At 43.1% G+C, this 24,278-nt stretch overlaps 1 long non-coding RNA gene across 1 annotated transcript; it reads left to right on the top strand.

Moving 5' to 3' along the window:
* The first annotated feature begins 806 nt into the window (after nt 1–806).
* LOC129699976 (uncharacterized) lies at nt 807–23,148 on the top strand. The gene is made up of 3 exons (XR_008723970.1): nt 807–2,705; nt 19,228–19,346; nt 22,504–23,148. It is a non-coding gene; the product is annotated as an uncharacterized LOC129699976 (long non-coding RNA).
* The last annotated feature ends 1,130 nt before the right edge of the window (nt 23,149–24,278 follow it).

The following is a 24,278-nucleotide window of genomic DNA, read 5'->3' as shown; positions in this document are numbered from 1 at the left end:
CAACTGTTGCTTTGCAAGATGACAATAAAGGTTGATTGATTGATTGATTGAGGTTTGTAGGTTAATTTGGCATAGATAAAAATAGTAAATAGTGAAAATAATAAATTGTCCTTGGTGTATAGGAGAGTGCTAATGTCCGGGTGATCGCTGGTCAGCATGTACTCGGTGGGCCGAAGGGCCTGTTTCTATGTTGTACCTCTGAAGTAAACTAAAAAAAAGAACAAAAATGATTGAGAGAAAATAGCTTTCAATGCCATTCCCCTTCACCATAGGATCTGCCTCGGCATAAAATCTCACTTTAACCACCCCTCGCCAAAATATTAATCTTATTTTCACTCAGAAACTCCAGAATATCCGTTTCATTCTCATTGGTTTATTCCTCTTTTTTGTTTTGGTATCTTCAGATCATATCAAGTCAAGCATAGTATGTGAAAACTACAGAACAGAATAGAATGTACAACCAAAGTTAGCTATCCAATAAGAGAGGATGCGTGGTCAATAATGTGTTCAGATGGTAAATTGTCCCTTGATGCAGAACAGATAATTAGAAACAAGAAACAGGCGTGATTGCAATGAATGATTAGACTGCAGAGAAAGGAATCATAGTTCTTGACTTCTGCCAAAACCAGACACAAAAATCAGCTACATATCTGTACTATATCGACAAAAAAAGCTGGAGTAACTCAGCGGGACAGGCAGCATCTCTGGAGAGAAGGAATGGGTGATGTTTCGGGTCGAGACCCTTCTTCAGACCCTTTTCAGTCTCGGCCCAAAACGTCACCCATTCCTTCACTCCAGAGATGCTGGCTGTCCTGCTGAGTTACTCCAGCTTTTCATGTCTATCTTTGGTTTAAACCAGCATCTGCAGTTCCTTCCTAAACATATCTGCACTTCCTACTCAAATTGGCATCAAGATCTTTGAGCCACTTCAAAAGCAGCTAGTGCCGCATCCCCACCTGGGTGGCTTTACAACCCAAATGTATGAACATTGAATCCTCCAATTTTACAATTCTGCTCACCTTAAACCTATGTCCTCTGGTTCTCGAGTCCCCTACTCCGGGCAAATGACTCTGTGGGTTTACCAGAACTATTCTCATGATTTTGTACAGCTTTTTATTTTCTTTATTTTCTACCGCTGCACCACAGAGAGCATCCTAACGTATGGCATCTCTGTGCGGTATCTCAGCTGCACGGAGGCGGAGAGGAGAGCTCTTCAACGCACTGTCCACAGAGCGCAGAGGATTATTGGGACACCGCTACCAGCCTTGGAGGGCATCTACAATACACGGTGCGTCAGGAAGGCCGTCAGCATTCATAAAGACTCCTCACGCCCTTGTAATAGTCTGTTCGAACTTGTACCATCCGGCAGACGTTACAAGGCCTTCTACGCCCACACCTCCAGACTTTGGAACAGCTTCATCCCCAGAGCTATCGCTGCTCTGAACCGGTCCTACTGAGCGCCCCCCACCTCCATGAACTGTCTCCCTCAGATGGTCACGTTGCACATCGACCTGACACAGACCTACTGTATTTGCACGTTATACTGCTTTACCTGTTTTTTTTTTATCTTGTTTCTCTGGGTGTTTACATATTTAGCTAATTAAGTTATTACATCGGATGGAAGTTGCATTCCAAATCTCGTTGTACCTCTGTGCAATGACAATAAAGATATATCATTATTATTATTATATCAAGCCTTGTCCTGGCCCACGTGGGGCCCCATGTACACTGCCAGAGGAAACTCTCCTGAACGCATTTGACAAGTTCCACCCCGTCTAAACCTTTGGCACTGACAATGACATTCCCAGTCAATATTGGAAAAGTTTAAATCCCTCTACTCCGACAACCTTATTAGACAGACAGGAGCGAGTAGAGATTTACAGGCGAAAGAGAGTGATGCATGCATGTAGCGCCTTTCAGAGCGTCCCAAAGTAGTTAACAGCCGCTGAAGTATTTGTAAGAAACAGCGAGGCACCTAAAGTGCCACACACACATGCTAGACTTCGTATCTGGCGCCCGGCCAATTCGGCGAGCGTGTCATCTTTCATTCACGTCAGGTGAAAATTCCTCTCACTCAGTTACTGCTGCCTCACGCTTGTTACAAAAAAACTCTCCCACAAATAGTCCCATTTAACTAGAGTGAAGAACTATTATCACCCCTAACCACACACACACAAAGCGAACTCGCACTCTCTCGAAGCGGAGGCGCTCTGTGAATACATAGCGTTTAAAGCAACTTTGACCGGTTTGTTCGTAAACTGGCAACACAGTGTGTTGTGTTGTGAATTCTTGGCGCGGGACCTCCTTCGCCGAAAGGAGAAACAGGGAGGTGGGTGTTTGATGACTTTCTACTAACACGGACAGACTCGTAAGTGCTTCAAGAGCTCGGCCCTTCTGCGGAGCCGTGCAGTTCTCCAGCCCAGCCCAGCCTGAGCGCCGGGTAACGCGATTCCACCTGCGGATTCGCCAGAGAAACACCCTCCACTCGGGGCTGGGCGAATGGCTGGGAAGAGTTAAATTGCACTCTGGAAGCCGGTGAGATCAGCAAGTGGGCGTTTTCACATCGCAGGCTCATGAGGACAGCGCTGCTTAAACTTCGCTTCCCAAGAATTCAACAGGTTACTCACACTCTTCGGAAGAGTAAAATGGATCTGTGTGTGACCGGCTTGTGCACAACCCGCTGGCAGTCCCAAATCAGAATCGAGGTAGGTGTAAAAGGCTTGTGAATTGCAGCGAGTTGTAAATTCGTTTGACGAGTGAATTGTTGAATCTGCTGAATTGCAAACTCCTCGACTGGAGCAAGAACGTCCCAATATTTTCATTCATACGAGATGTTTGAAATTTCTGCGATTGTTCGTTAAACAGCTTTCTCCCCTTTCCGTATTAAACGCAGGGGAAGGCGATATACACTTTGCGCGCTTCCTAATTCAACTTTGGGTTCGTTTGCATCTGGCTGATCATAAGATCAGCACATGATTTTCGCTGATGTCCAGAATGGAAGTGGAGGCATTGGGGTCGCTAACAGGCAGAGGAGATTTAGTTTAACTTGGCAAACGTGTTCAGCATAGACGTTTTGGGCCGAAGGTCCTGTTCTTGTGCTGTACTGCTCGCTCTGTGTTCTAACCACGTTTTATAGAGTACCTTCAATGTTACGTGAGTTTTGACTAAATAATGTTGGTTTAATTAACTCCTTCGATAGGCTTTTCCCCCTTCCCGCAGGCGCCTTCATCTTTCTCGCCCATGGTTTATGTTCTCAGTGCCGCTTAAAGTCCCGGGTTCGATTCCGGGTTCGATTTATAGCCCACATTGATCGTGAATTTCAATTCTCCGGTGTCGCTTCTACGAGTTATGTGGACCTTTGCAAAATCGCCACTGGCGTTTAGATGATGGGCCATTGGTGAAATGTTGGCGAGTTTTCACGGATAGTTTTATCCGTGAGCTCCTCCCGAAACCTCCGACTTTCGCTGGAAAACATAATTTGCATTTTTTATTTTCAAGTTTCAAAGCTTCGACCCTGACACACCGTTAACATAAAGCAAGGGAAATATTGTTCAGTTGCCAAGACCCGGGACAACATTTTCATTCAAATCATACTATGTAGACCAAGGACTCTGTTTCGTGGGCTTTGGCAAATTTTTTAAAAAATGGGTCTGAAGAAGGGTCTCCAGAGATGCTGCCTGACCCGCTGAGTTACTCCAGCCTTTTCTGTCTGTCTTCGGTTGAAAGTAAACCAGCATCTGCAGTTCCACCTTCCACATAAAAGAAAACTGGTCAGATGACTTTTCTTCCGACTTTTACTCTACAAGGATTTTTTAAAATTAGAATCGGATCTTCAGAATAGAGGAAGCTTTAAACTGCTACGCTGTGCATTATTCTCTGAAACATACGGTGTGAAACTGCCCTTATATTCACCCAAAGTCCCGGCATAAATAAACGAAGGATTTAATTAAGACCAAAAACATTCAATATTTTTGTGTTGGTTCTTTCACTAGTACATTATTTTTCTTGATCAATGGTTAAGCTTTTCAAATCGAGGGAGAGTAAACACTGAAATAAATGCCTTTATTACAGCTCCCTGGAGATCATTGCAACACGACAGCTTTAAATAGGAGGGGAATACAAATAAGCGATGGGTTTGTAATCTGGCCCAGGTTTTTTTTTCACTCCCCAAATCCCTGGCTAATACGAGTCTTTATACAGCGAGCATGTTTCTTAATTGCTGGTGAGAATGATTGCTTGGCAAAGCAAATGAGCTGATCTTGCAGTCACGGCTTGTTCAGCAGCAGACGCGGCGCTGCTGGGGTTTTAGCTGTAGGACTGTGACTGAGAGGCTAATAGACGGGAGTTTCTTCTCCCGAGACGGGGTTATGCGAGCAGGCAGGTCTTGGCATCAGGTGAGCGAGGAGAGGGTCTCTCCACTTGGCGGAGTCCAAAGTTCAAAGTGCCCGAGGCCAACTCTAAAAATGCAATAGATTCAAACGAAGCTTTGAGCTGAAAAGTTGTGAGAATCTGGCACTTGCTACCGCGAATGACAAATGCTTTTAAGGGGACTGTGTGTGTGTGTGAGAGAGAGAGACTGGCGGTGGGAGACAGAGAAGGATGTGTTGTTGGTGGAGGAATGAACTGCAGATGCTGGTTTACACCGAAGATAGACACAAAACGCTGGAGTAACTCAGCGGGACAGGTTGAGTCCTCGGGATATAATGAATGGGCGACGCGAGATCCTTCTTCGGACTGAGAGAATGTTGGGTTCAGCGGCACATACTCGCTGGACCGAATCGGCTCTTTCAATGAGAGGCAGCGGTTCCCATGCAACTAACTTGATCAGACTTGGTACCGGGACATGCGGGGAACTATTTTAGACAGAAAAGAAGAGGCGCGCTTTGAGAGGGACGGAAAAATAAGGACACAAACTCCCTGGTGGCGAAAAGCAAATAAACCGACTGTCTTTCACTGCCCTGGCTTAAAAAAAACCATGTTTAAGAAAGAAATGCAGACTAATAAACAGACACAACGGGGAGGAAGTCAATCTCTCTGGCCATCATTCATTGTACGGGGGAGTTTGATTAAAGACGCAAACAAAAGATCTTCGGGTTCAAACCCAGAAACTTTCGTACCGTAATTCGACGCTAAGACCAATAGTTTCCGTGCTGCTGTTGTTAGTTTTAAGACCTGGGACGGGATCAATTGGCACTTTGAAATCATGGAATCAGCAAAAAAAAAAAAAATCTTAATTCCTGTTCTTACACATAATTATGGATTTTGAGTTGTAAAAACACTCGAGCATTTAACGAAAAGGTGTAATTTCGAGAACGTCGATGACTTGCCCGCCTTTGCAACCCTTGCGTTCTTCAAAACAGTTTAATGGCAATCTCCCCCGCCCCGTGTACAAAGGTCTGTTAACTACTATGAAGTGCTGTGTTGGTGAAATGCTCCTATTGTCTCCACCTATTCAACATTAGTGCCTTATTTAGGTTCGCCCATAATTGGGGTACAGGCATTTAATTTGTCATTAGTTGTGGGTTTTTTTTAGAAACATAGAAAACATAGAAATTAGGTGCAGGAGTAGGCCATTCGGCCCTTCGAGCCTGCACCGCCATTCAATATGATCATGGCTGATCATCCAACTCAGTATCCCGTACCTGCCTTCTCTCCATACCCCCTGATCCCCTTAGCCACAAGGGCCACATCTAACTCCTTCTTAAATATAGCCAATGAACTGGCCTCGACTACCCTCTGTGGCAGAGAGTTCCAGAGATTCACCACTCTCTGTGTGAAAAAAAAGTTCTTCTCATCTCGGTTTTTAAAGGATTTCCACCTTATCCTTAAGCTGTGACCCCTTGTCCTGGACTTCCCCAACATCGGGAACAATCTTCCTTTTTTAACAGAAGTGAGTCAAACAAACACTTCACACTCTCTCTGTGGTCATGTAGCAGATGGGGTTGTTGCAATCTGTACACGGGACAATGTGTGGGGGTGACCCCAACTTCAGGGACGCGTTTGGGTGACGCCGAGATCTGAAGGGAAGGCGCCGGGCTAGAGAGACATCATTATCAGTCGGGGCGCTTGGGCTGGTTTATGTGTGGGGTCCCGCGACACGTAGAGACATTTCCAAAGACAACAAGCCCGTCAGTGTGTAGAACTCGTTGATTGTTGTGTGAGCACTGGACAGAAATGCTTGTCCCCCCCTCCCCCCTTTCCGTACACTGCTGACTTGTTTATTCACGACCCAGACACGCACTAACAGCTACGCGGCGCGCTGCTCTCTTGAAACCAGAATCTCATCAGAGGTTTGTACTCCTGTCGTCCTTAAGTGTGTGTGGGTTTCGAGAGAGCTTGTAACGTTGGCACGTTCAACCTCGAGCAACGCTTTCCCTTCCTATCAATCTTGTTTCTTCCCTGTCAACGCCCTTATCTCGATGGCTTGCAGACACTTGCTCACACTCAATCCCTACGGTCTCCAATTGAACTGGCAAGACTGGCTGGCGGCGCATTGTACAGAGCCGCAATTATTGCCCTTCCCAGACCAAACGCCGAAGAAGCTCGAGTGCTTTTCGGGTGACTTCTGGTGGTTTTCCGCGAGTTTTCCGCGAGTTACTTGGTTGGCGGCAACGATTTCAACGAGAAAACTGGCATTACAGCCTGTAAAACCCACCCATTCTCTCCGCAGATGTTGCTTGGTCCGCTGAGTTGCTCCAGCGCTTTGCGTGTAACTCGAGATTCCAGCACCTGAAGTTCCCCGTGTCTCTGTACAAAGGTTGTTGCCTTCAGAAATTACTTTTGAGCTGCATCACTCTGTAACATGAGATGACAAGTTTAGGTGGCCGTTCAGACCAAGATTGTTCACCTCAAATGTTAATACAATGTACAAGCGTTTCCTATTTTCCCACTAATTGGACTAGTAGATATCTGATACTGTACATGCTAAACTTTAAGAAAATTAATGTTTAATAGTCATGAAAAAATACACTGTTGCTATTCGGGAAGCTACTTGTGATAAAAGATTAGGAACTTTGCTGGCTTGGTAGTCTGTTTAATGCCAGATCCAAGCAAGCTTCATTCCTTAGTTGACATCTGAGATGTTAGACATTCTTCCACAGCCAGCGTAGCCTTCCCACCCTCTGGGGTGTCCACACAGGCTGTTTTGGGTGGAGATAACACAGTTTAGAGCAATATGTATGTAGGAGTTGCATAGAGTATCAAAAATGCACAGCTCAGGAACAGGCACTTTGGTCTACAATGTGTGCTTAGAAACATAGCAAATAAGTGCAGGAGTAGGCCATTTGGCCTTTCGAGCCAGCACCACCATTCAATGTGGTCATGGCTGATCATCCTAAATCAGTACCCCATTCCTGCTTTCTCCGTTCTTCCCTGATTCTGTTAACCCCAAAAACTATATGCAACTCTCCCTTGAATACATCTGTGTGCTAGACATAATATGTTCATAAGTTCACAAGTTATAGGAGTAGGATTAGACCCATTTGGCCCATCAAGCCCCATCATCAGGTCCCTCAGATCGGCTGACTTGGGGCTGCTGAATATCCCGCAGTCTAGGCATAAGCTTAGGGGCGACCGCACCTTTGCGGTTGCAGCTCCTAGACTGTGTAACAACATCCCCCTTCCCATCAGAACTGCCCCCTCCATCGACTCCTTTAAGTCACGACTAAAAACTTATCTATACTCCCAAGCCTTTACTAACGTCCACTGAGCGAGGGTTATATGTATATTTGTATGTAGTTTGTTTGTTTATACTATTCTTATAACAAATGTAAAGTACTTTGGCCAACGAGAGTTGTTTTTTATATGTGCTATATAAATAAATGTGACTTGACTTGAATTCAATCCTGACTAATCTTTCTTTCCCTCTCATCCCCATTTCCCTGCCTTCTCCCCAGAACCCTTGACACCCGTACTAATCAAGAATCTGTCAATCTTCACCTTAAAAATATCCATTGACTTGGCCTCCACAGCTTTCTGTAGCAATAAATCCACAGATTCACCAGCCTTTGACCAAATAAATTCTTCCTCATCTGCCTTCTAAAGTAACGTCCTTTTATTCTGATGGTTCTAGACTCTCCCACTAGTCGAAATGTCCTCTCCACCTCCACTATATCCGATCCCAAGGTAAACTAATCCCATCTTCCTGCACATGTTCCCTATCTCACCATTCCCTGCAGATCCAGTGTGCCTATCGAAAAACCTCATAGCCACCACTATCATATCTGCCTCTATCACTACCACTGGCAGTGTACTTCAGGCATGCACCACCCCTCAGTGTGAAAAAACCGTACCCCTGTACATCTCCTTTACACTTTGCTCCTCTTAACTTAAAGCTACGCCCTCTAGTCCTTGACATTTCTACCGGGGGGGGGAGGGAGGAAGGTTCTGATTGTCTACCCTATCTTGAAACGGTTCATATATGACACCAACGGTACTAAATACATTGTGAATCATGGATCAGATTTCTACTCAGAAAATTTGCCTCAGCTTATTATGTTTATGGTAAAATGTATTTAGTGTGACTTGTTGCTTTTTATTTGAATGACGTATGACTGTATAGTAAATCAATTTCCTCGTATGTTGCAAAACATACTTGGCTAATAAAGTATGATTATGACTGTGACCTCATTAATGTCCTGAAAAGGATAAGTATTATTTAACAAGGTTTTGTTTGTTTTCTGACATACAGTACTGCTGGAAAATGAGATTTATCAGCACTTGTTGCAAAATGTTTATTATTGCCACAGGAGGTGAATGAGATCAATCCTCCTTGTGCCAGCACAGACTAGATTGGCTCAATGGCATTATTCTACATCATATAACCATATAACCATATAACAATTACAGCACGGAAACAGGCCATCTCGACCCTTCTAGTCCGTGCCGAACACATAATCTCCCCTAGTCCCATATACCTGCGCTCAGACCATAACCCTCCATTCCCTTCCCATCCATATAACTATCCAATTTATTTTAAATGATAAAAACGAACCTGCCTCCACCACCTTCACTGGAAGCTCATTCCACACAGCTACCACTCTCTGAGTAAAGAAGTTCCCCTCATGTTACCCCTAAACTTCAGTCCCTTAATTCTCAAGTCATGTCCCCTTGTTTGAATCTTCCCTACTCTCAGTGGGAAAAGCTTTTCCACGTCAACTCTGTCTATCCCTCTCATCATTTTAAAAACCTCTATCAAGTCCCCCCTTAACCTTCTGCGCTCCAAAGAATAAAGCCCTAACTTATTCAACCTTTCTCTGTAACCTAGTTGCTGAAACCCAGGCAACATTCTAGTAAATCTCCTCTGTACTCGTATAGACATATCATAAGACACAGTGGTGCAGCGGAAGAGCTGTTGCCTCACAATGTCAGAGACCGCGGTTGAATCCTGACTATGGGCGCAGTTTGTGTGGAGGTTGCACCTTTTCCGTTTGCATGTGGGTTTTCTCTGGGTGCTTCGGCTACCTCACACATCCCAAAGACGTGCAGGGTTGCAGGTTAATTGGCTTCTGTAAATTGCCTCTAGTGTGCAGGACATAGAACTAGTGTGCGGGTGATTGGTGGCCTATGCGAGCACTCACAGGGCCCCGAAGGACCTGTTTCCACACTGTGTCTCTAAACTAAACATAAAAAAGGCAATACAAGCCAATCATTGTGTGTGTCTCTGTTCAAATTCAATTTCCATCAGCTGGCTTCCAACCTATGAATCACCAACATTAGACGTTCGAGATACTGTGTGGAAACAGGCCCTTCGGTTCAACGAGCCAGCACCGACCGCTGATCCCATTACACCAAGACTATCCTACACACTAGGGACAATTTACTATTTTACCGAAGCCAATTAGCCAACAAACCTGCACGTCTTTGGGTTGTGGGAGAAAACCGGAGCACCCAGAGAAAACCCACATGGTTGCAAGGAGAATGTACAAACTCCATACAGACAGCACCCGTAGTCAGGATCGAACCTGGTATTGTAAGGCACCAACTCTACTGCTGCCCCACTGTGCCGCCCTAAGTGCACTATGGAGTCATTGAGTCATATGCAGTATAGAAATAGGCCCTTCAGCCCATCATATCTATATCTACCATCTAATATTCATCTATAGGGTGATTTCACCAAATGTCAAATGAGCGTAGATCCCCCCTCACGTGACCGAAAAATGTAACTGGAGGTTAAATTTAACTGGAGGACATATGTCACTTTGGCACATGTTAGTGAATGGGGAAACACGCACTTTCACACCCATTAAAAACATGGAAAACGGCCGATTTTTTTAGCTGAAATTTTAGCTGGAATTATCGCGTTTGCTCGCTGAATTTCATCAAAAGTAAGTTAATAATGCCTTACTTTTGATGAAATTCAGTGAGCAAACGCGATAATTCCCGATATTTTGGATCTTTAAATCTCCACGGCAAATGTCTGCTGTTCACTTCCGCTGTTTTTCCACGTTCAGTTCCCTCTTGTAATTACCTTACTTTCTATCTTTTTTTTGCCTGAAAATTTAGGGCGCTGTGCTTCACGGTCACCCCGACTAGCACAGAATATTTCAGCCCAAAAATCGGTCGTTTTCCATGTTTTTAACGGGTGTGAAAGTGCGTGTTTCCCCATTCACTAACGTACCGAAGTGACATATGTCCTCCAGTTAAATTTTTCGGTCACGTGAGGGGGGGATCTACGCTCATTTGACATTTGGTGAAATCACCCTATACTCATCGTATTTACTAGCACTTGCTCTGGAGCCCTCCATGCCATGGCAATTCGAATATTCATCTATTGTGGGGGTCTCTCACTCTATAGCCCACTCATTGTATTTCAGATTCCAACCATCATCCAGAAGAAAATCTTCCATAGATCCAGTTTAAACCATCCTAAATGTATATCCTCCCAGTTTTTTACAATTTTATATGTCATGGAGAAAGGTTTCCTTGCATCTACCCTGTCTGTGCCCCTGATAAATGTGTATACCTCAATCACTAAGGTTTCCGTTGATACAATATGTGTATAAATGTGGTGCATTCATCTTTCATCCCTGACTCGTTATTTTCTCTCTACCACTTTTTTTTTGTCTAAATATTGGACTCAACTTGGTATTAATGGCGAAAATAGACAATAAATGCTGGATAACACAGAGGGTCAGGCAGCATTTCTGGAGAAAAGGAATAGCTGACGTTTCTGGTCGAGCCCCTTCTTCAGACTGAGACTGTTAATGGTCAAGGATAATTGAGTTTTATGGTTACCTTGTCTGGCATTACATAGACCAGCACATTCCTTAATACCATTCTTGATCAAGTGCTTTTACATTATCGAGATGACTGTTCCACCTTTCTCCCCCCCCCCCCCCCCTTCCTGATCCCAATCAATTATCCTTGTGAAAGTGCTGACATAGTGTCAATTGATATCTAATAGCCCCTAGCAGACTGAGACTGACTAATCTCATTTTCAAGTCATAGAGTGATACAGTGTGGAAACAGGCCCTTCAGTCCAACTGGTGGTCGACTAGGAAAAGGGGAGATGCAGCGAGACCTGGGTGTCATGGTACACCAGTCATTGAAAGTAGGCATGCAGGTGCAGCAGGCAGTGAAGAAAGCGAATGGTATGTTAGCTTTCATAGCAAAAGGATTTGAGTATAGGAGCAGGGAGGTTCTACTGCAGTTGTACAGGGTCTTGGTGAGACCATACCTGGAGTATTGCGTACAGTTTTGGTCTCCACATCTGAGGAAGGACATTATTGCCATAGAGGGAGTGCAGAGAAGGTTCACCAGACTGATTCCTGGGATGTCAGGACTGTCTTATGAAGAAAGACTGGATAGACTTGGTTTATACTATCTAGAATTTAGGAGATTGAGAGGGGATCTTATAGAAACTTACAAAATTCTTAAGGGGTTGGACAGGCTAGATGCAGGAAGATTGCTCCCGATGTTGGGGAAGTCCAGGACAAGGGGTCACAGCTTAAGGATAAGGGGGAAATCCTTTAAAAACGAGATGAGAAGAACTTTTTTCACACAGAGAGTGGTGAATCTCTGGAACTCTCTGCCACAGAGGGTAGTTGAGGCCAGTTCATTGGCTATATTTAAGAGGGTTAGATGTGGCCCTTGTGGCTAAGGAGATCAGAGGGTATGGAGAGAAGGCAGGTACGGGATACTGAGTTGGATGATCAGCCATGATCATATTGAATGGCGGTGCAGGCTCGAAGGGCCGAATGGCCTACTCCTGCACCTAATTTCTATGTTTCTATGTAACTTGCCCACACCGGCCAACAATGTCCCAGCTACACTAGTCCCACCTGCCTGCGCTTGGTCCATATTCCTCCAAACCTGTCCTATCCATGTACATGTCTAACTGTTTCTTAAACGATGGGATAGTCAAGAATGTTTTATTGTTATATGTTCCGAAACTGAACAATGGCATTTTTACTTAGGGGATATGGGGAGAAGGCAGGAACAGGGTACTGATTGGGGATGATCACCCATGATCACATTGAATGGCGGTGCTGGCTCAAAGGGCCGAATGGCCTACTCCTGCACCTATTGTCTATTGTCTACTTTCAGCAGCACGTCGTACTCTGTATAACCCATAATAAACAACAACAAAACTTTAGTATATATTAAAAAAGAGACAGGTAGATAAACAATAATTCTGCAAAGTCAAAAATAATGCCCTCGAGTCTATATAGTTCAGAGCCTATTTGGAGCTTGTAATCTTTAATAGCCTGGTGGTTGTCGGGAAGAAACATTGATGCCTTCTTCCCGATGGCAGGAGTGAAATGAGTCTGTGGCCAGGGTGGTGTAAGTTTCTGATGATGCTGTATTGTGTTAGCAACTTGTAGATCCATTTGATGGCGGGGAGGTCAGTCCCTGTGATGGACTGGGCAGTAGCCACCACTTTTTGCAATCCTCTTTGTACCTGGGTATTCAAGTTGCTGAACCAACCCGTGTGGCAGCCAGTCATTATGCTCTCATCTGTACACGTGTAGATGTTCAAGAAAGTATCCGGTGACATACCGAATCTCCTCAATCTTCTCAGGAAGTGAAGGTGTATATTAAGTTGTTTACAGACGAGGTTTTTCACTCCAAGTGAGAATGAAAGACCAGTGTCCATTTTTAGGTACTGCCGTACCCAATGCATTTTTTCTTTACTATGCTAATTTCAGGAACTTGATTATTTTCCTGGCTTCTCAGCCCAGTTTCAACATTAAGCAATCTACAATCTGCAGTGGGACGGATCACATGTAAAGTAAGACTTCCTCTATATTGTGCATTAGCCTTAACCTCAGAAAATGCTCCGTTATTCAATCAGTGTGACTTTTTCAAGCCTGCACACCATCCACCCTGTGGCCTCTGGAAAATAGTGCCAATTTATTATTAGCAGCAGAGAGAGGAGGCTTTCATCTCATGAAACCAAGTTGGATTCAATCCAAGTCCCAAGATGAAAGGGCTTTAAGTTAGTATGTTATTACTACATCATCCAATTTTAAAATTGCATTACATCTGAAGTAGACATCATCACATAATCTTGTTCTGTGTTACAAATGCAATTTAATATTTAATATTCCAATAATTTTCTTGTTTATTCAGTCATAAAATAGCTAGCAATCTGCATTAGATTTTGTTGGTGTTCTTGAAGCAACGTTATAACTATGATGTATGCAATATTTAATAAATATACATGTCGGCATTATACATTATAAGTGCTCAATGTAATTAAACAAGAAAATTAAACGTGAATATCGCTCTGAATATTTCACAAGATAACTCCAAATATTGGTCAAATGAATCTCGGCAAGTCCCACTGACAATAATAAAATTTCCTGTTAATGTTTCCACAGTTAACTCCAGCTGTAGAAATCTAACAGGAATAAATTGGCTTTATTATACCTAGTGTGAAAGATTAACTGTAGAAGCTGTGGGGATGCAGTTTCCACAGGGCTAATGCTGGTGAAGTGGTTCATTCAGACTTCTCCATTTGGACTCCATCCAGTGAAGGAATAGAGTCTGGAACATCTTAGCTCATTATGCAGTTATTGCCCTAGTCCTGTTTGTGAGCCTTTGTGTGCAAATTAGAAGTACTTTGTCATAGATTGCCACAGTTTATTTACTTCAGAAGTGCTTCATTTTCTGCAAAGAGCTTGACATCTGAGCCTGCTAAGTATTTAATAAAAATATTAATTTACAATCAGGCTGGTTTAACCTCTGTATTAGCTATGATCTCTTAACTATGAGAGAAATTCAGACAAAAGAAGGCCTAAAGAATTAGCAGCATTAAAACGACCTGAAAACTGTTTACAATTTGGGATTATGTAAACGGGCTTCTGCACCCTGATCTATCTTTGTTCTTTTATGCAATCTTACCAGGCAGATATACAGGATTGATTAGACTCAACTATCCTTTCATGCTGAGCTCAGATTGTGTTATAATTACACTTTGACCATATGCCCTTCAACATGTGAAATGCTAATTCTAATTATGTTGCACATGCATAGAAAAATCAATACAATGCAGAATCAATCTGGTTTAGTTTAGGGTTTTTTTGTTTCGGATCACCGAGTCCACGCCGACCAGTGATCTCTTCATATTAATACCATCCTATACACGCCAGGGACAATTTACACTTAAGGGCCTGTCCCACTTGGCCGTCATTTGTGCACCATTTACGCGATCTCCATAAATTTGGTTGTTGTGTAGTGACGCACGGGTAGCGTGTGGGTAGCGCGGGACGGGCGCATGGAGAGGCGTGGAGGAGTATGGAGTTGCGCGCGGTATTGCGAGGCGCTCCAGGATTTTGTGCTGCACTAAATCTTTGCGCGCCTCTGGCGTGGCGTATCGCTTACGCACGTGGACATACTGCGGTCGCACGCTGACGTCCTGACCTTGTACGTGTAGTGCGTGGTGACGCATGATTACGTCACCGTGCGTAGCCATGCGCCACCCATACGCAGTCGGCCACAATGAGAAAATAATTACGCGGTAAGCATCAGTGCTTTCAGAGTAATGCCTTAAGTCAGTTAAGGATGTTTCAAAAGATTGCAGATTGTGAAGATTGCAGATTTTATATCCTAAAAGAACACTAGTAACCTAATTAGTTTTTTTTTAAAATAACCACCAACAATTTTACGAACACCATTTATAAAAAAAAAAAAAAAAAAAAAAATGCAAACTGATTCTTAAGCTGGGTTCGAACCCTCAAACTGCTATAATGCAAACACTGTTGTGTTTGTTGGGGGTATTTCAGAAAGTTTAAAAGTAAATACATTTTTCCAGCAAACAATAATGTTATCAATGTTTCACTTAACAAATGATGTCAATACGTAGCAATGTTACAAAATTTTGAGATTTTAAAAATCAAGTCTGCAATTTATCCCATCAGATAAAGCATAACAACAAGTTTAATTTGACACCAAATTCACTTTCATATCTCAAGTATTAAAAAAGTTATGGCCATTTTCATACTCGGAAATTAGCATCTTGTTCCCTATTGATTTTCAATGGACATTACAAAAAAGCTGTGATCTTGGATAGTCAAAAGCCCGTAACTTTCTTAAGAATTAAGAGAACTGAATGAAATTTTCACCTATCATAGATTGAAGCATTCTGAAAAAATATAAAACAATCTTACTTGGATGACATGAAATTAAAGCATATAATTAACTAATTACCTAATTGTAGCTAATTACAAAATTGACCGATGTGACAGAAATGGTAATAAACAACCAGACTGCCTTGAAAATTCAAAAATGTGATATTCTCAAGATCAGAACTTTAATATTATTGTATAATATGCTGTAAGTCAGTTATGGATAGGTAAATAAATTACAATTTCTAGCAAAAGACCAAGTCTTTATGGAGAAGATCAGCTGCTAGCTGGTACATTGGCATATCATAATCAGTAGCATCATCATACTCCTCAGACTGCAACCAATAAGCAACTCTGTACACGTTGTTTTTCTTCAATTTTTCAATTTTAGAAAAAAAGGTAGAGATTATAAAGTTAAACGCTAAAACAAATAGTAAATACTAAAAAAGAAAATCATGTTTAATCAAAATTCAATTACTAGATATAAACATCTATCCATTTCTTAAATAGCCTAAGTGTCCAAAGATTATTCACAAATAATTCACAATATAACATGATTTTTATATCTAATTTACATTAATTTATAGGCCAAATGGAAGGAATTTAGTGTTCAATTGCTGTAAATAAATGCCCATTTAAATCGGCTTTCTAGTGGGTTCCTGTGAACGCGCTGGTTTAGAACGTTCACATTGCGCTGGATTAGTGCCCTCAAATGCCGAGAAAAATTCTGCGGGATATAAAAAGCCCAAAATGAACTACTCGCTATAGAAAACTTTATATACAGGGTTATATACACGCCCCATTTAATGTAAAAATAAGGTACATACCTTTAATTGTTTGCTTTATAAAACCCTGGGCCTGCGAGAGGTTGCGGAGTGAGAGAGTGATTTTATAACTATTATAACTATTATTCGAGGCCTATAAAACTAATAATACCTTTTGCGACCGGGTCTTGCAGCGATTTTTCGTTAATGATTTACTAGGCTGAACATCTGCGATTGGAACAGCCTAGTAAAAATCGCGTTTTAAACCCGCCCCCTCCAAACAGCGCCAAAATCGCGGACATGGCTTTGGGCAGATTCCCAATGACGATTCAGGTACGTTTTGTAACATACCTACAATACGCTGACTAATTCTACTTGCAAAGCAGATGAAATATTTGAAGGCGCATGATGACATGCGCGACTGTCCCTCGTCAGTCACTATTGCCCTGTCGTGTAAATGATGGCCATGTGGGACAGCCCCTTTATACCAAGCCAATTAACCTACAAACCTGTACGTCTTTGGAGCGTGGGAGGAAACCAAAGATCTCATACAAAACCCATGCGGTCACGGGGAGAACGCACAAACTCCGTACAGACAGTCGGGATCGAACTCGGTCCTCTGGCACTGCAAACGCTGTAATACAGCAACTCTACCGCTGTGCCACCATGCCACCCGGTTGTCCAACCAACTTGCACTGGCATTTGCCCTCCACATAATCATAATAATGGTTTTATGTCACTTTATATCACATCCATAATCCCATCCAACGTTCTTGCCTTCAAACGCCTCGCCAACATAACATTGTGTATTTAGTAAGGAATTATAGATGCTGATGGCTCTACCTTGCAATAAACGTTAGTCCCTTATCATGTACCTGTTTGCTGTAAATGGTTCAGTTGTAATCATGTATTGTCTTTCCGCTGACTGGATAGCATGCAACAAAAGCTTTTTGCTGTACCTCGGCACACGTGACAATAAACTAAACTGTAATGCTGGTTTACGCTGAAGATAAACACAAGATGCCAGAGTAACTCAGCGGGACATGCAGCATCTTTAACGTTTTGTGTGAATGTTGATAGTTTATTTTATCAGTCAAACTAACTTCATCTTGTTCGTGTACAACCTGCCAATGTTCAATTCCAGGGCTTTTGTTCGCTTCACCTCATTACTTGATCAGTTTATATGAGGGTGGCACGGTGGCGCAGTGGTAGAGTTGCTACCTTACAGCGCCAGAGACCCCGGTTCGATCCCAACTACAGGCGCTGTCTGTATGGAGTTTGCACGTTCTCCCACTGACTTCGTGGATTTTCCCTCCTGCACTCCAAAGACGTACAGATAGTTTGTAGGTTAGTTGACTTTGGTAAAATTGTAAATTGTCCCTAGTGTGTGCTAGTGTAAGGGGTATCGCTGGTTGGCGTGGACCGAGGGGCCTGTTTCAGTGCTGAATCTCTAAAACTAAATTCTATAACAGACCCAGTTGTTCAAGAGAAACATTCAGGGTTCTGGCTAGTATTAAATTTGGTCCACTCTTCATTCCATGGGAGCCGAGGGCAGAGAAGATCAGTAGAACGTCCTTGAATGCAAGATGGCTAAAGAATAACATGCCTAGCTGTAGATGCCTTTGTAATCTGTCTGCTGTCTATGACGTGTATGTCTAAAAGGTTGCGGACAAGCTGAACCGATTCACCAGTGAGTTATGACTGTACAGATGTACGTCCCTAGATGGGATTCTTCCAGCTACAAACCAGACAAAGTTGTAGGCGATAATACCCTCTCAACCCTAGGTAGATGGGCGACAGGTAGCTTACTGATGCCCTGTTTCAGGCACCTTTTGAGTATTGCGCAGTTGTGTTCAAGGCACTATCAATGTTGGTGGCAGTGCAAACCTTGCCTTTCGTAAAAAAGGAGTCCAGATTCTCTAAGACTCACCATATGAGATGCACCATAGAGGCAGAGATTCTACATCAAATTAAGCCTGTGGAAACATTGTCTGAGATAGATGAATGCTCCTGAGGCAACCATGGGTAAATAATGATTGCACATTTGTTTTCATCCATCAGCTCAATACAGGAAGATAAAGCCAAATACATTCATCATCTGATTTTTTGCTCACAGCTTTTCTCAAACAAAGTTGACCACAACCTGTTTTTGACTATAATTCAACCCCATGAAAACATGCATCGATGTGAGTTTATTGATGACTCGTATCACCTGGAATCCCCGTGGTTCAATTTTTTTCACAGACTCACCGTTTTCTTATCTCTGTGGTTTTGTCTAGCCTACCTTGCACCAAGATCTTTTTGTTCCTGCATGCTTGTCCTTGTGTCCACACCTTTCCGTTTTGGTATGTAATTAATTGTACACTTTCACACAGAGAGTGGTGAATCTCTGGAATTCTCTGCCACAAAAGGTAGTTGAGGCCAGTTCATTGGCTATATTTAAGAGGGAGTTAGATGTGGCCCTTGTGGCTAAAGGGATCGGGGGTATGGAGAGAAGGCAGGTACGGGATACTGAGTTGGATGATCAGTCCTGATCATATTGAATGGCGGTGCAGGCTCGAAGGGCCGAATGGCCTACTCCTGCACCTATTTTCTATGTTTCTATGTTTCATCCATCTGGGGACTGTACCCACTGAATTCAGTCTAACACACTTCTGTTGATTCTAAATCTTTCTTTCCTCATTCGAGAATCTGGTTGAGATCTACCCATTTGACTACAGTTTCAGACCTTGCCTCCAAGGATCCTTTTCAGAAAATCGACATCCATTTGTGTTTAATGGTGTTTATGCAAAATGCCTTTAGGATGGATTCCTACATTACAAGGCCCTACATACACTGTTATTAAAGTGATTGTTTCTTTCAGTTAGTGATGTCAGTATTGTGTTCTTTTGCAGGCTTTGAAAATACTGTGAGGAGATCAGCTGAAGAAGTTGTATTTGCGAAGGAGTTTGGTCACCATAAGAATCTCCCCGGTTCATGGAGTGAGTCGATATTGACCGGTATTAGACTCGAGGTACGTGACTGAAATGCGATCGGAGAAGGCGGCTCTGAGAACATGTCTGAACATGGGGAAAGGGGATAGAAAGATGAAGGAATCTGAGGGATGGGGATGAAGCATATGAGTCAGCTGTAGAAAGGTGGAAAGGCAGGACAAAAGGAAGCAAAGGAGGCGAGTTAGATGAGTGAGGATATGGATGGCAATCAATGGAAGCAAAGGAGTGGAAGAAATTTCTAAATTAAGATGACATGGGAGCGTAGACACAACTTGGGTCAGTTGATCCCTCAGGCCTGCTCTTCCATTCAACAAGATCTTGCCTGATCCGATCATGGCTTCGACTCCACCTTTCCATGTTCTCCACATACCGTTACATATTTCCAGGACAAGGGGGTCACAGCTTAAGGATAAGGGGGAAATCCTTTAAAACCGAGATGAGAAGAACTTTTTTCACACAGAGAGTGGTGAATCTCTGGAACTCTCTGCCGCAGAGGGTAGTCGAGGCCAGTTCATTGGCTATATTTAAGAGGGAGTTAGATGTGGCCCTTGTGGCTAAGGGGATCAGAGGGTATGAAGAGAAGGCAGGTACGGGATACTGAGTTTGGATGATCAGCCATGATCATATTAAATGGTGGTGCAGGCTCGAAGGGCCGAATGGCCTACTCCTGCACATAATTTCTATGTTTCTATATTTAAATTTCAAGGGAGTCAGTCAATTTCCACCTGGAATGTAACCCCTCCTCCACAACCCTTTCGGTAGAGAATTCCAAAGATTAATGACCGTTTGAGAGAAAAAAATCCTCCTCATATCCAGCTGAAATGGACAACCCCTTAATCTGAACGCAAGCCCCATTGTTCTAGATAGTCTAGATAGTCATACAGCAGGGAAACATGTCCTTCGACCCAACTTGTCCACACCGTCCAAGATGCCCCATCTACACTGGTCCCACCTGCCCACATTTACCCCATATCCCTCTAAACATTTCCTATCCATGTGCCTTTTGAACATTGTTAATAGTTCATTCCTCAACTATGTCCTCTGGCAGCTCATTCCATGTATCCACCACCAGATTTCCTAGCCACGAAGCTTATGTATTTCAATAAGACTACTTCTCATTCTTCCACATCCCAATGAGAATAGGTCCAGCCTGTTTAACATTCCTTTATCCAATAAATCAACTTAATGACCCTTCCCTGATTGTTTCCATTGCAAACACATTCTTCCCCAAATATAGAAAGCAGAAGTGCTCCAACACTGGTCTCACCTGTGTCCTGCAGAGATATATTAAACTTTCCTGCACTTATACTCCATATTGTTTGCAGTAAAGATTTATTCCATTAGCCTTTCCATGAATTACAAAATTCTTAAGGGGTTGGACAGGCTAGATGCAGGACGATTGTTCCCGATGTTGGGGAAGTCCAGGACAAGGGGTCACAGTTTAAGGATAAAGGGGGAAATCGTCTAGGACCGAGATGAGAAAAACATTTTTGTGGTGAATCTCTGGAATTCTCTGCCACAGAAGGTAGTTGAGGCCAGTTCATTGGCTATATTTAAGAGGGAGTTAGATGTGGCCCTTGTGGCTAAAGGGATCAGAGAGGGCAGGTACAGGATACTGAGTTGGATGATCAGCCATGATCATATTGAATGGCGGTGCACGCTCGAAGGGCCAAATGGCCTACTCCTGCACCTATTTTCTATGTTTCTATGTTTTCTTGCCAAAGTACTTATTTTCTTTTATTCCTCTGTAAACTATTTCTCCAAGTCTATTGTTTCCTGTGTTAAATGGTGAACAAAGGATGTGTCACCTGATTTTTATTTTTGTGACAATACGTAAACGTACGTTAGATTTTAGCCTGAGAGGATTTCATTCTCGGACAATAGACATGATTTGTCATGTTTAAGTTTTACCAACCTACCTATGGACTTTGAGGCTGTGGCCAATTGCGTAATCGAGAAAATGGCGCACATTAATATCTAAAACATCAATGGAATATATAGTTCACAACATTTCAATGTGAAAAGTTGGTGTGAAGTTGGGGCACAATTGGAGGGTAGATGCTGCTATTCTGGAAGAGTGGAGACAGATGCCCGCAATGCAAAGCAAAACTACTTGTGAAAAATACCCATCTGGTTAATTAGAATGATGATTTTAGCTTTACCCAAGTTTTTTTTTTTTTAAGAATAGTTTTAAGTTTGAATTTATTATTGTGATAGGTACAGTGGAAAACTTTGCTTTGCATGCTATCTCCTCAGATCGGATAACTATACATAAATACAATCAAGCCAACACAATCAATAACCTTTCCCAACTCAATCATTCCACTTTCTCATTGCTCCCATCGGGCAGAAGCTTGAAAGCACACTCCACCACTCAGCATCTGCTTTTCCCCAAATGATATCAGGCTTCTGAGTGGTCCTTCTAGAAGATGGCCCCCAACACGTGTGACTATTTGCGTGCTAGTTTCAGAAGCAGAATAGCAAACTCGTATTACAATCACTTCTCAGTCTGTATACCTACAGAAACATTTTTTATAACCATATAACCATATAACAATTACAGCACGGAAACAGGCCACCTCGACCCTTCTAGTCCGTGCCGAACACGTATTCTCCCCTAGTCCCATACACCTGCGCTCAGACCATAACCCTCCATACCTTTCCCGTCCATATAACTATCCAATTTAGTTTTAAATGATAAAAATGAACCTGCCTCCACCACCTTCACTGGAAGCTCATTCCACACAGCCACCACTCTCTGAGTAAAGAAGTTCCCCCTCATGTTACCCCTAAACTTATGTCCCTTAATTCTCAAGTCATGTCCCCTTGTTTGAATCTTCCCTACTCTCATTGGGAAAAGCTTATCCACATCAACTCTGTCTATCCCTCTCATCATTTTCAAGACCTCTATCGTCCCCGCTTAACCTTCTGCGCTCCAAAGAATAAAGCCCTAACTTGTTCAACCTTTCTCTGTAACTTAGTTGCTGAAACCCAGGCAACATTCTAGTAAATCTCCTCTGTACTCTCTCTATTTTGTTGACATCCTTCCTATAATTAGGCGACCAAAATTGTACACTATACTCCAGAATTGGCCTCACCAATGCCTTGTACAATTTTAACATTACATCCCAACTTCTATACTCAATGCTCTGATTTTGCTTTAACTATGATCAAAAGGTACAGAAGTGTGAAAACGCCCACCACCAGATTCAGGGACAGTTTCCTCCCAACTGTTATCAGGCAACTGAATCATCACCTACCACAACCCGAGAGCAGTGACTATCTACCTCTTGACAGGACTTTGCTGGCTTTACCTTGCACTAAACGTTAGTCCCTTATCATGTTTCTATATACTGTAATTTGATTGACTGTAATCATGTGTTGTCTTTCTGCTGACTGGCAACATGCAACAATCTTTAAAAAAAAAAATATATTTTAATAAATCTTTTAATGACAATAAAACACTCTTGACTCTTGAGAACTATATTTTGCATCCTGTTTCTTTCTTTCCTCGATCTATTGGTCTTGAGTTTGGCTTGACCGTTTGGGTATGCATTATCTGATTTGATTGGGCAGCACACAAAACAAAGCTTCCCACTGTACCTTGGCTCATGTGACGATCATAAAACAAAATCTAAACCTAAATAGAAGTGGAGCATTGGTGCCCTGAGTAATCAATTCAATTCAATTCAATTCAACTTTAATGTCATCGCACAAATACAAGTATGAGTACAACGGAATGCAGTTTTGCGTCAGTCCGTAGTAGTTGTGCATAAAGAAATTTAAAAAAAATAGAAAGAGAGAAGATACAGAATAATCAAAAAATACAGAATAATTAATGGGGACGGAGGGACCAGAGAAATCTATCGTCGGGACTCCGAGTTCAGCAATGTGATTGTATTGTTGTAGAAGCTTTTCCTCATCCTACTAGTACGTGACCTGAGGCTCCTGTACCGCCTCCCTGATGGGAGGAGGGCAAACAGTCCATGGTTGGGGTGTGAGGGGTCTTTGATGATCTTCCCAGCCCGACTCAGACACCGTTTTCGGTGGAGGGCATCCATGGCGGGGAGCGGGGCACCGATGATGTGCTGCGCGGTTTTCACCACCCGTTGTAGTGCCTTCCTGTCCGCAGCAGTGCAGCTGCTGTACCATACCGTGAAGCAGGTGGTCAGGATACTCTCTATGGTACAGCGGTAAAAGTTGGTCAGGATCCGGGGGGACAGGTGGGCTTTCTTGAGCCTCCTCAGGAAGTAAAGGCGCTGCTGTGCCTGTTTGATCAGCTTGGACGTGTTGATGGAATCTAAACACTCTTTGCAGTGAGCGTTGTTTGCTTTTTATGCCAGGGCAGGTTGGGTTTACAAATAGTGGCCCCATCCATTAAAATGGTAGGTGTCGGAATTATTTTCATTCAAAGTCGTAAATTATTTGTTCATATTTTCAGTTTTTGATTGTAATTTTCAAAGCAATCTTTCTACATTGTTTGATGCTTTTGAATGCCTCTGCATGTCAGACATTTCAATAACAGTTCTGAAACATTTTTATCAAGCTGTCAGCATTTGCCAGGTTACTCCAGGTGCAGGGCCTCTGGCTAGATAACTGGGGCAGATTTGCCTTTGGGGATGCCTCCTGGTATGGAAGGTTAAGGGCCTGTCCCACGAGCATGCGACTCCATGCGGCAAGCGCGACCTAACGTGGTTGCTTGAACCGTACGGCCTCGCGGGGCTGGTCCCACTTCGATCGTCGGAGCCGTATGGAGTTAAGCGGAGCTGGTCCCGACAACGCATGGGGTTCTGATAAACTACCACTGTCCAAAAATTCCGCGCGGCAACGGCCCGCCGGCCCGGAGCCACATTGAGGCCTTACGCACCGCCTAGACAGGCGTGCGTAGCGTCTTGACGTCGTATGCAGCGTCTTGGCGCTGTACATCACGCCCAAAATTTCCGCGGACTTCG

Source organism: Leucoraja erinacea, chromosome 9, assembly GCF_028641065.1.
Source record: "Leucoraja erinacea ecotype New England chromosome 9, Leri_hhj_1, whole genome shotgun sequence".
NCBI classification, from domain to species: domain Eukaryota; kingdom Metazoa; phylum Chordata; class Chondrichthyes; order Rajiformes; family Rajidae; genus Leucoraja; species Leucoraja erinaceus.
Note: the sequence above shows the minus strand (reverse complement) of the source record. Positions and strands in the feature narration are given on the sequence as shown.